General features: G+C 36.3%; 1 long non-coding RNA gene across 1 annotated transcript in view; it reads right to left on the bottom strand.

Annotated features, from left to right (window-relative positions):
- Positions 1-310: 310 nt before the first annotated feature.
- LOC129204948 (uncharacterized) overlaps positions 311-13,611 on the bottom strand; it is a 38,033-nt gene continuing 24,732 nt past the window's right edge. Inside the window, exon 3 of the long non-coding RNA XR_008576544.1 lies at positions 311-415. This is a non-coding gene — a long non-coding RNA (uncharacterized LOC129204948). The remainder of the gene's footprint in view (positions 416-13,611) is intronic.

The following is a 13,611-nucleotide window of genomic DNA, read 5'->3' as shown; positions in this document are numbered from 1 at the left end:
TACTGCTCTGATTCGTCTTGGGGAACTGGAAGGAATTATACATGTAGAGCGTCAGAATAAATCAAAAGAATGTAAAGATTGTTTTATCTGTTAGTTACTCTCCAGATAATATTCTTCCTCTAAGCACATGGTATAATGGGATAAGGTTTGTATAAAATAACCAGGAAAATAGCCAGTCTTACGTTTTGTACAGGAATCTTTGTGTTGTTGGTTTGTTTTTTTTTTCTCCCCCCTCCCCCGACCTGCTGAAAGCTGAAGTTAATCCCTGAAACAGGATGATATGTCTTCATTTTGGAATAACCTTCTGTTAATTTGCATCTGATTTTATATTTAAATTTTCTATTTCTAGATTGTATGCAATTTGGTTACTTACAGATTGGTCCTGCATTCCTTTCTTCATCCTTAAATAAGTGAACTAAGGAAAAAAAATAAAATCCCGAATTCATACTTCACCTTCATACATTAAAGATTCGCAGCATTTCAGAATTCCCATAGAAAACTTTAATAAAAATACAACACAGAGAAAAAAAAAGTACTACAACACATGTAGTAAATATGCTTGGGTTTTTTTCCTGCAAGATAAATAAATAAATTAACAACGCATAGTCTGCTTTTAGCTTAATTTTTTTAGGAATAAGTCCTTTTCATTTAATGAAAACATAATATTTAATGCAACAGTTAGTTCAGCCATAGATAAAATTGCAACATTGTTTAGCAATCAAAACAATGAAGATCTGGTCACTTTATTTTTACTGACAAACAGAAATTCACTACAGTCGTAAAGCTGTTCCATTTAACGCCTGGTGAATATTTATTTTTTTCAATTTTGTCATCACTACAAGAAAGATTAGCAATTGTTTCAGTGACAAAACTAATTCAGTGCCAGAAAAAGAAAGGGGAAAAAACCCCCCACAATCCCCACAGAATCAATTCTTTTATGAATTTGGAAAATAACAAGTAATCATTGCTTGTTATAGTTTTTGACAGCTTAAGTATAAAAAAATCAATTACCATGAAACTACTATCCAGATTAATGTTGAAAATAAATCTGCTTCTTAGGTACCTGATAACATAGCATTGATTTTTATTGTTTGAGGGAGGCTGGCTATATTTAATTTCTTTTATTGATTTTTTTTTTTCCTTAAGTCCTATATTCAATGCATGGGAGATACAATGCAATTTCTTATAGCAAAGTACTGCCAGGCACTAAGCCTGTGAATTAATTTTACATGAGTGAAAGCAGTGCTTAGTAATTTGCTGAGTATTTGAGAGCAAAACTAGTAATTTTCCTCTTTATTATTTATAAATATCAAGAGGTCCAGAAGTGGGCATGGTGGTGTGGGCTCAAATGAGAAGACCTTGCAGTAATTTCTAATATCCAGACACAGCAGCACCTTATGTCCTATGCCTCATGTATTTTGAATGCCAGTAGTGACTGAAGGTTTTCAGAAACTGGGAAAAAAAATAATCAGCAAGATTTCCAATTGGCTTTTGAGACAGTGAGTTTCAAATCAAACGCAATTTTAAACAGAAGTGAACGTATGATTTAAAAACAACACACAAACACAGCAATTAAAAAAAAAAATCATATTGTTGGGAGCTTAAAGTGATTCTAGTCTTTTTTCCAACTAACGAATAACTAAAAACAAATAGCGTCCATGAACCTATATGAGCAGAATTTTAATGATTCCTGCATCAGCAAAGTGAAAGCAATGTCATTTTTGATAAGAGAAATGCAAAAGTTTCCCTCAAATAGATGTAAAATATGCAAATGCAGTGATTCAGAAAGGTAGAATGAAAAGTTTGGAGCAGTAAGTATTTCAGCTTTGCTGAAATGTTGCTCGTCATGTCATGCATTATAACTTTATAACAGCAGCTTTCCTTGTCTAAACACGCTAGATAAGGTGGGTGCTCTTCACAGAGGTTGCCTGTTGTTCTGAGATAGCTCAGAGGATGAGTTCCTCTGCAGCAAAGCACTACTGTATTTAGTTGTAGAGGAAGATGGTGACATCTGAAAGTGGGTAAGCAAAACCCGACACATAAAGGTACTGTAATGCTCAGAGACAATTTACTGCAACAAGTGAAGATCATACTCCATCTGATTCAAAACAAAGTAAGCCTGCCCAACTTACCCTGAGGAGCTTTCAAAGCTTAATAAAGATGTCATGACTATACCTGGAAAGACTTGGTTACCCCTGAACCTTTATCTACCCTTATGACTTCACCTGTGTGAAGCGAGGCAGTGGGTGGCAGTGTTACGCTGCTGCTTCCTAAGCAGAGAAGCTATTCTAATCAGGGGAAGGAGAAGGAAGGTATCTAAATTAAGTTTGAGAAGCCCCTCTTTACTAATCATTTGATCAGAGGTGCCATAATAAAAACATTCATTTGATTTTTCCTGGCTTCTGTGCTTTCATTAATATAATTTGAGTGGCATAACATGGTCAGGCCCAACAGTTTTATTGAAAAAAATGATTGAGAATATTGATTGGAAAGGAGGGGGGGGGGGGGGTTTGTTGTTTATTTGGTTTTAATTGGTGCACATATTTAATAGTCATGCATAATTATCTTTGCTTTCTATGGTGATGACACCTACCAAGTTTCCATCAGGAAGTAAGAACTGTTCAACTGTAACTACTTATCATCTATATATAGTGTCTTGATACTGAAATTTCTGTTGAACAATTGGTTCTAGAACAGATTTTTGATAGATAGGTCAAACTTAACATCAATAGAAAATAACAATGTTAATGAGAGATTATCCCTCTGTGGGAAAGGGTCGAGATGAAAGATGATATCTGGGCTGTTTAGGTATCTGGGTGGTTAAGTTATGAGGCTGATTTCCTTGCCTTTCTCTAAAAATGAATTAATTCCTGCAGAGGACAGTTAGAGATGGAGCCGACTCTCCACCTTTGGAAGAACGTGTTTCTTTCACTTGATCTCATGAGGTGTATAGGGAGATTGGCTTCCTAATATCAGCACCAACAGTTGGAGGGCTAAAAAAAAGTGCAGCAAGCCTATAAAAGAAGTCATATTTTTGAGGTGTTGATAAAGCCACTGCAGATATATGGCTGAGTGCATAAAGTCTGACCTGCAGAGTCAGGTATTGCTGGAGTTCATGAGCTGTCCTGCATCCACAGTAAGCCTGCAAGTCTGATAATTTAACTTCCTACACCGGAAAGTCGATCTGGGTATCACGAAGACACAATAAATCTGGTCCAAAAATGCGTCACTTCACTGTCTTTTTTTTTCACATTCAGTTCTGTTCTGGAGCCTAACAGAATCTGCTTTCTAGGTGGATAGGTGGGAGTGTGTAAATCTTAGCAAACTTACTTGTGTTCTGAGTAAAAACCCACTCCACCTTCATTTCTTCAACACCTCTCAAGATTTTGAAAAGATGAAATATTTTTGACTTTAACATATAATACTGTTACCCTTACGGTGTTTCAAGGAAGACTAGATGAGTCCATCAAAACAATATTCTTTCAAAGTCTCCTCAAGGAGAGTTACTAAGTTGTTTAGTCCTCTATGTGTGGTGTCCAAGTGCAAATCTACTTTATAAGAAAATGAGTTTTAGAGGAGCAGAACTTAGTCTTGTTTTTTCTCCTCCTATCTGAATAGCTGTTTGTCAAGAGAAAATGTAAATCAAATTGCTAAGTTCAGACAAAATTTCATTGTACAGCTATCTCACAATAAGTATGTGTCCACGGTAAAAATATTACATTTACTTCTGAGATGATGCCTATACTATGTCCAAACTGCAAAGTAGAGGCGTACTTCTGCTCTCTGGCATCGGGGTAGAGCCCCACACGCTGTAGGGACAGACATGAACATATGCTTTACGCCATTTTCTGGTCTTTATGCAGGGGAAAAATGCACACGTACAAATAGGCTATAGAGGCAGTCACAACCTAGATCTGGACATCTGGGTATTCGGGACCTGCAGTGCACGTTAGCATATCTCTGCTGCACAATCCAGTTAATGCCCATGAGAATAGATGTGAGGTACATTGCTGTGAGGAACCGCAAGATGCTTACACAGCAGATGTTTCTGTACCATGGGTATATAGAGAGTTTCACAACTAGTGAAATTACTGAACTATAAGAATACACATAAAATGGGGTCTGAATGTCTTTGTTAATGGAGGCCAACCATAGCTGAAGCCAGGTGTGATGGGCCTGAAGAGTTTGGGCAACCCATAGGTGTTTTCAGTTACCCTCTGGACAAAATTACAAGGGAGATATCTACTGAGGCTTAATAAATACTTAACAAACTACTTCTGAATGAGCATATCTCTCAAGCACAAACGATCGGGGGCCTGGGTTGGAACTCTTTTACTTACTGAATGACTGCTCTTCTCAGCACCTCATGAACGGCGAAGAGCAAATATTAGAGAGAAACTCCAGAAATTAATTCAAAGCACACAGTTCTTTAATATGGTCATTATTAACCGGAGGCTGAAGAGTATTCAAATATGCTTATCCCAGTTTCTGGTATTTCTGTTTCTGCTTAGAGCTGGTAAAGAAGTAAGAATTTTCTTAATGTTTCTCTTCCATTCTGGAAGTACAATATGTGCTTGCGGTGTTACACTCTTCTTCACATCCTGTTTTGGGCCATGGTTGGAGACAGGTTTGGTCTGGTCAAGTAGAGACATTCTTAAACTCTTAAATTATAATCTATATAATTGATTTTGCCCTTTTTTTTTTTTAATGCAACATTCTGACAAGAAATACGACTTCTTGTTTACCAGTTGTCTTTTCTGTGATAAGATTTTGTGTATCAGTTTATTATTATTATTCTTTAGGCAGTGCTAAAAAGACCCCAGTCAAAACCTGGAGCCCCATTATTTTATATAGTCTTTACCCATACAATGAAAAAGCTCTGACTAGCCCAGTCCATGATAAGACAGAACAGGTTGGTACTACCAACAGACAAAGAAGGAAGAATGAAAACAAATCAGCTATATTTATGATAAATATTGATCAAACAAATGCTATTGCTAAAATAAACTTTTAAAATCATACTCTAGATGGAAGCAAGTGGGTAATCATATAAGAAATTTCTTTAAATCTGCCATTGTTACAAATAGCTCGCTTACAGATTGCTTTGCAAGAAACCAGCCTGTTAATAATTTTCATATAGCCTTAGAAAGCAGTAAAAGATGTGCTCTACCTAGGGAAATGTTCACTGAAAATCCACAAAAGCATTTTCAGGGAAATGACCTACTTCAAACTGCAGTCTTCAATTTGTGTGCATGCAGTAGTGTTTCTGGCACTGGGGGCCATTCATAGAGGATTTGCAAGATATGACATTGGTGGATCTTGTGTTTCTGGTAAATTATTGGAATTATTAATTGGAATTATTTCATATCAACACTTTTTGCTTTTGCCCAGGCAAAACTGACCTCAAGTAGGTTTAAGATGGCTATAAAACAGACCTAATTTATCTGATTACTTACTGGCTAGATTTCCCACGGTCCCTGAAAATTCACCCTATTTTTCACATCTTTTTCCTAAAGCCTCATCACCTAAAAATCTTTCCCACACTGGTTGCTCCCCCCAGTCAGGAAGCAGGAGCAGCCAGGGTCCCAAGCAAAGCAAATGTTGAACTCGAAACTCACCCAGGGAAAGCATCACTGCCCTGTTGATTATCAGGGCTACGTACCTGAGGAGCATTCCAGAAACCCACCAAGCAACACAGAGGTGGTACGTGCTCCTAGAGTGCACCAACAGACCTCAGCCACCCTCATCAGCCTCATCTGGGATTTCTACCCATGCACCCCTCTGCTCCTGGTTCATTTTCCCTTGTGGAGCTGCCCAGGTTTTTTTCTGTGCCCTGACAGTATTTTTTTAATAATTATGAGCCAAATTCTTAGAACTACTTGCCAAGTATTTTGGAGAGAATACTTAGCTCTAATATTGCTCTTGGTGGACAGCAAAGGCAGTTATTATTTTGGTTTTGCAGTATTTCATTTTTTTTTATAAAAATGCATGTAAAACATAACTATTCAGCATATTTATCAGGAATTAGATGCAAATGTTCCAGCAAAGAGCATAGAAAATGTGGTTGTCACTCATAAGGCTTACTTCTTTTACAGGTTTATTAAGGAAGAAAGAAATCCTCTACATATGTTTTTTGCTGACTTAGATGTTTTTGGCCAAGAAAGATAGTTGATTGGAAAGCTCCACACATTGTGAATATATTAGCATAATTTCTCAGTAAAACATTTCTTCAGACTTCTACTTACATAGATCGAGTGTCTGGGGTGGTAGTTTGTGTATTTATTTTTTAATTAATTAAAAATAGAGTTTATGGAGAATGTCAGGTCCTGGTTCTTTCTTGAATGGCCTGTCCTCCCAAATTTCTTGTCTTATTTTCATTTCAGCAAGTAACGTGGGCTTTTTAGGCTTTAGAATTGAGCTGGGAAGCCCAGCTGGCATAGCTCTGGAGACAAGCGACTGAAATCTGATATCCTGTCTCAGGAAGCATTAGTTCAGGTTCTAACTTGAAAAATATTAGCATGGTTGTAGAGAATTGAAGGAATAGGTCAATAATAACATTTTCAGTCAAGAGTATCATCAAGACACAGAGCTGAAGGATTCATTGCTAACAGGGCTAATACTTGAATGAGGGTAAAAGATAAGATCCTTACCTAGGAACACTAATCAGAATTGCCTTATTCAGTTCTGTATAGCAACTCTGATTTTAAGTAGCTGAAGTTCTCACCCAAGCAAATGGAGTTATGCAAATTCAGTGAGTACAAAATATTTATATACATAATTTATTTTTATATAAAAATTATTTTGATCATTTATTTATTTATTTATTTATTTGCTTAACTATTAAAAAATATTTGCCCTCCATCTACTTAGGAAAAAGATGGGATAATTCAGTGGTTACTGCTTTAATCAGAATGGAAGGCCACTGAATTTCTCTGCTACAGATTTCTTGTGTGCTCGCAGGTAAATCACTCCAGTTATGCCACAGTGCAGGCAAAGAAAATTTCATATCACAGAAAAAGGTAATTTTTATAGAATGAGGGGAAGGAAAGTTCATCAACATCAGAATAGAAATATGAGTTTCTCCGTGAAGGGGAATGAAGCCCAGTGTGCAGGAAAATTCACAGTTTATTTTAAGAAATATTGCAAGGATTTTGAAGCGCTAATATGGTTTTGATCACCATCCTCCCATCCCAAACCAGCTCATGTTATTACTCTAGGACTTAATTTCAGCTACGTATTTTGTGCAGTTCAAAAACTTATATAAAATAAAGTGGAGTACAAATCATCAGTTCCACACTGACTATTGGGGGGGGTGGGTGGGGTGGGGAAGGGGAAGGTCAGTATGTGGAGTGGAATAGATTGCAATGGAAAATGAAAAGGTTAAATGGAAATGCTTGCACTTCCTTCATCTTAATAGTAATGAGAAACTTTCATACACAGTAGAAATCTGGTGTGGTTGTTTCCAAACCTCTTTATACTACAGTGCAAAAGAGGAAAATTCCCACTGCAATTTATTTTGGCATAGCATCAGATTAAATAAAAGTTTTACTTGAGTTAAAGTTTCCTTTCCCTTGGGTCTCATCATTTATAAAAAACCAACCAACCAACCAACCAAAAACCCCCAAAACCCAAACCAGCAAAAAATTGATCCCCGAAACCCCTCACACTTTTAAGAGGTGTACCATTTATTATTCTGTTACAAAGAAAAAAAAATCATGATAAATTATCAAGAAAAACTGTTTGGGGGTTGTTGCTTTTTTTTCTACTCTGGAGAATTATTGAGTAAAATGATTTTTTTTTTTTTCCAATCAGGAACTGCCAGTAAATCATATCTGACATAAACATATTAAAACAGCCTGATACAAACACTGACTTTTCAAAGTGTTGAAATTCCTAGACGTAAAACACGTATAATGTCTTCTCAAACTACAGTCTAGTGTGATATGAAAAAAAAAAAAAAAACCAAAAAAACCAGCAAAAAACCCCAACCCAACCTTATTCTCTCCTGCCTCCTGGGCTTCTAGTCTAATTCAACATTACAGTTATTGTTACAAAGTTGTGTCTCTATTGTTTTTTATTTATTTATTTTAATTTAACATCACTAGGAACATCTGTCTCCTGGCCATTTTTTATTTCGATTGCTTTTGGCAGTTAAGTAAATTTTGGCAAGAGGGATGACAAATCTAACTTCTTTTAGGCTCAATGAGTTCTTTTTTTCTAGATATTGCAGTTGTCATTGCATTTTCTTAGTAGTCCTAGTGAAAGTAGACCCATGACTCTACCGGCTTTGCTCAAACATTTCATGGAAGACTAGATAGGGAGTAGGTTTCAGACATTTATACAATTAACTTCAGGTGTCCCTTTTTGAGATTAGAATTTATCTGAACAAAATTGTGCTAGATTTCCATTACATCAGTAACAGTGAGAAACACCATTTTACTCTGTCCTTGGGTATGCAGTCATAATGTCTCTGGAGTTCTGTAGGCTCTGAACCTCCAGAAAATTGGATGGATGTCATCAGACAAGAGCTTCAGTTATTATTAAGACAGATATGGAGGACTATTGCCTCTAAAACTCTTTTTTTTTTCTCCCACTTTTCTTCCCAAGACTGTGGAGGCAAGGAACACTCACAGGAGGCACAAAGGATACACTAGGACCTCCCATCTTTTCTCCTGAAGGCTTTGATCAGCATAGAAATAGTTCTTGACACTAAAATTGGATTGCATTAGTTAATATTCAACAGTGTGATAAATGAAAAAAAAATTTGCATTCATTTCATGCTTCAGACCAAATGAGACATTGCTGATAAAAATAAATACATTCACTTCACAGTTTGAAGGTTATCTTTGCAACTAGAAAGGTTAGAGGTTGTGTTTGTTTAATGGAAGATCAGGTACTGCAGCATGAGATGACAGACATACTGGGAAAATCCAGTGACTCAGAACTGGGGAAAATCCAATAAACATAGCCTGTCGTGGGGTGGGGTGGGGTGGGGGAAGGCAAAAAAAAAAAAAAGCAAACAGGAAAACATATTTTCCTTATTTCTTGGAGAATGTTTATAATTTGACAACACTTCCTAGGTGAGACTATAATGAGACCTTTCAAAACTGAATTCATTGACAGAATAACTAATAGTAAGGGTATTACATGCCAGTTTTAGATAATGAGGTTTACAGCTCTGCATCTTATGGGTCATTATAGACATGAATTCAGGTCTTTTATCTCAAGTGAATACCCTAACCACAAGGCAATGAGTTATTGCAGGGTTCCTTTCTCTCTTTCCCATTTTTGGTAAAAAAATTAATGAAAGAAAATTTCACAAGGGAAAATAATCACTGAAATCAATGTATTTCTATGTGGAGTTTATTTTTAACAAATCAACATGTTTCATTGGTTATCTCTTTAGTCTGATTAGTCCTGACTAGCATTGTCTGAGGTTCCTTGCCCCTCATTGCATGGAGGGATGAAGGATGCCGTTCAGCCATCTGTCCTTCCCTTTTTCACCTGACACACAATGTTTCTGCTGCATGTTATGCCTTGCTTTTGACTGGGAGAGGGAATTGCCCCTTTTGCACCCTGACAGGCAAAAACTGTCGTAAATCAAGAAACAATGTTACCTCTTAATGACAAAATCATTAAAAAGGAAAAAAAAAGAAGAGGAAAAAAAAAAAAGAGCTTCTAGCTGTATGAATAAGCAGAAGGCCATGTCTGTTGTGGAAAAAGAAAATGCTCTCATTTTAACTGTGACTACTGAAAGCTTTGTAGTGTATCATTATCAACAGCCAACATCTGTGCAGAACTGTCCTGTATGACATTGGTGTTCCACATCTCACATGCAAGTAGCTTTTAAGAAGGATGAAATGGGATCTAGGTTAGAAATCCCCTAGGGACAGTCTATAGGAAGAAAAATCTCTGTAGTCAGATTTCCAAATCATTGCCTGTAGGCAACCCAATTCCAATCAGAAAGATAAGAACCAAAACAAAACAGCAGAAACAAAAGGTAAATAGTTTCCTGACTTCAGAAGTCTTTCCAACCTGATCTCCCTTCACTTGGGTACATCAGCAGTTGGAAATCCATAGTTGCCAGATAAGCTTTCAAAATAATTTTAAATGGAGAAATGTTTCATGTTGGGGCAATTATACACATTGTGTCATGATGATTAAATATAATAAGCTACCTTCATGACATTTGCTGTTTTCTTTCTGAGCAAATACCCATAGCTAAGATAGAGAAAGGGAATTATGCGACAATAACGTGGATGGAGATTCAGGCCATCATTCACAGGACATCATTCTTGATGTCAGTGACCTGAAATGCTCCATGACTTTAGGGAACAGAAGAACCACCTCCACCCAACGCTGCTTATTCAGGGCTTCCACTTTTTTCTTGTCTCAGATGCTTTGCCTAAGTTTGCATATGGGACTCAGTCACAGAAAATGTCACTTTGTCCTCCTAACTACTAGAGTCATTTTGTGATTGATGTTTCCGAGGCCCTAAGTTACCTTCTGAGCCTCAGCAAAACTGGGAATAGAATAGAAGGGGGGAAGACATTCACCTATTGCTCTGTGGGCCACCGAAAGAAGATTGACTTGGCAGAGAGTACATGGTCGGGTTCACTGGACTGAGTGTTAACAAAGCCATACTGGGGCAATTATTAGGGTGCCATGGAAAGTAACCTGTAACTGTGGGACTTGGCCCTTACCATTGTAGTTTATGTGAAAGACAAAGAAAAAATACCTGTATTTAAGATAATGCAGAGAAGGAGCTGTGGTTTTTAGAACTGTACATTTCTCTTTATTAAGACATCACATTTTCAATCCCCTAATCAACATAATGTAAAGAGGCTTGAAATCATTTTATCCTACTAAGCCTAGCGCTCTGCTCAATTATCATCATAAAAAGGAATGGCTTTTGTTCTGCAGTTCACTGCAATTGGTTTCCAATAATTACCTTTATGTCTTTTTAGCTATCTAGTTTACAGGAAAGATCATCGTGTACGTAAAGTTTACATTAAAAAAAGTTCAATAACTTGTTATCTGAAGATAACAATTTAGCCTTATGTTCACTGCATATATTATGGCTTTTGTGGCTTCTTTTCCCTTTGAATGACACGGTCAATGGTTCATCACATTTGCACCTCAGAGGCAATTGTTACCCACTCATGTGTGAAAATAGCAGAGTCTATTTAGATTAAATTGCTCAAGATCATCACGGATTGGTAAGGGACAAATCACAACATTTTGCTTGAAAGAAGACTGTTGTTGCCTTCCACCTCGCACATTCTGGGCAAAATTTTAAGTACTATACAAATGCATTCTTAAGAACAGAGAAAGAATTCAAAATTCATTCTGTTCCTTCTGCTCAAGGAAGATAAGTATACTTTAGAAAAAAAGGAAGAAAGAAATGACAACAAAATATGTTAAATAGTTACTTGTGTCATCATTTAAGACATCCTACATGATAGGAAAGGTACAAGAATATAGGAAGGTCTCTAGGGGAAAAACACAGAACAAAATGTGCGATTTTTGTTATAAATAGAATATGTACAATAAACATACATACAAACATTAAACATTTTAAAATCACCAGATCACTTGAAAACTGCATATACTAAATATGATATTATACTTAAAATATATTTTGTTTAAAGCATTGAATAAAGGAAGGAATTAAATTGAACAGTTTAGGCCATTTTCTATACAAGTTGATTTTAATTTCAAAATTGGAGTACAGAATATCTGTGTTTACTTTGATTCATTGCTTTAATTAGTTTGCAATTAACTGAGAATATAGTGAAAGTGAAGGTGGTAAATACTACTAAATAAAAATATAACTATAAATGTAAATAGTAGGAATATAAACAGTAGAAATTTAAGTAATATAAATTATATAATATATATCCAAAATGGTATTTTTAATGTAATACCATCTTGGACATAGAAAACATATTTCTTTGGGCAAATCTGTCTTTGAAGACAGTCTTTTTTCATTATCTTTGCTGCTTGGAATTACACAAAACATATTAAAGTAAGATTAAAAATGAGGTGCTACTACAAATATCGCATGACAAAATTTGTATTAACGGTATTTTTCCCTACAGTAAAATTATAGATCTAGGGCAACATAAATGAGGAGAGAGATAAGCAAATCCTGTGAACTACCATGAAAACAAGAAGGTCTCAATTCCAAGATTATTGAGGTGTGCATGAAAGGCAAGTCATGAATATGTGAGGAAATCAGTACTTTAACATAAAATAGTGTTAACATTTATGTTCAACATACAGTGAAAAAATTGATGGTAAATTGATCATAACAAAAGAAAAAAAAGTGTTCAGTTTAACTGTATATTTCAAGACTAGAGGCAAAACCCTGAAGCAGTAAAATCAGCGACCTTTCTCTCTCTCTCAGAATATGATCTAAACTTCTTTCTAACCACACAGTAGTTGGAGGAGTACCAGTACTGTCAATTCTCCCTTGATCACAAGCTCTGGTTGGGTAATTGTTTCAAAAGACAAGTAAAATACCACACTTAGTTCATTATTATCTCCTCTCATAGGAAGGCTGGATAGAAAAAAGTTCGTTTTAATGATAATTCACTGTTTTGGCATGTCTTGTTACTGCTATATGTGTGCATATACACAGGCACACAATGGACAGAGACAAGCATTAAAGGCTGGCACGGGTCTCCATGTGCACAGACAGCCATGCAAAAAGCCAAAATGCAACTTAGGTCAGCTTAGGACATATACCTTAGTAGAGCTAGAGGAGGGCTGGAACTGCTGCGTTTGAGGTTGCATCAGCTCAGTGGCAAGCTGGATTTAACTTCTCTACAGGATTTCTGGGGCACACTAGCTCAGCACACTCAATAAAGCTTCAAAGGGTACTGCACGCTGTCTGCTGGGTAACGCTGATGACTTTGTACAAGAAGCACAGACAAGTTTTCTCGGTTACAGCTCCACAATTGTGAGCTGGTTCCATGGGACGTTGCACCCTGCTTAGGGGCATGCCCTTTTCCATGCCTGCCTCACTGCCAGCAGCATCCGTCCTCCTCTGCCTTTGGCCACTGGGAACATCCAGTCCTATTTTCTGCAGGGAGGAGCCTCAGGCAGAAGGGGATTCCCTGCAGTTCTGCATCTTTAAAGTATTCTCGCAGAAAGCAGACACGATTTGGCTATTCATTTCCATGACATAAAAAGAAGAAAAATAATGTATAAATATGTAGAGGTTTCTTTATCTCTGTAACTTTATCCCATAGGAGGATCAGAGAAAGCTTTCAGAAAACAGATGAAATGAGAAAAATTACTAAGCAGTCTGTGGACAGCCAGACATTCTTTGGTGTTCAGAATATTTTACTTCATTTTTCTTGAATAACTCATTTATTACTTTTGGGGTGTATTCCAAGGAACTCTCTACTTGACTATGTATAGAAATGTGCTTCACTTAAAGATCAATACTAGAGTTCCTTTTAACAATGGAGTGAATATTGTCTTTCATATATAGCTAGGAGAGAATAAAACAAGTAATTATTTATTTTTTACAAAAATAAGTATTACTTAAATGTTTACATAATTGTGGAAAATAAATTATTGTTTAAAAATATGTTGCTGATC

This window comes from Grus americana, chromosome 3 (genome assembly GCF_028858705.1).
Source record: "Grus americana isolate bGruAme1 chromosome 3, bGruAme1.mat, whole genome shotgun sequence".
NCBI classification, from domain to species: Eukaryota; Metazoa; Chordata; class Aves; order Gruiformes; family Gruidae; genus Grus; species Grus americana.
Note: the sequence above shows the minus strand (reverse complement) of the source record. Positions and strands in the feature narration are given on the sequence as shown.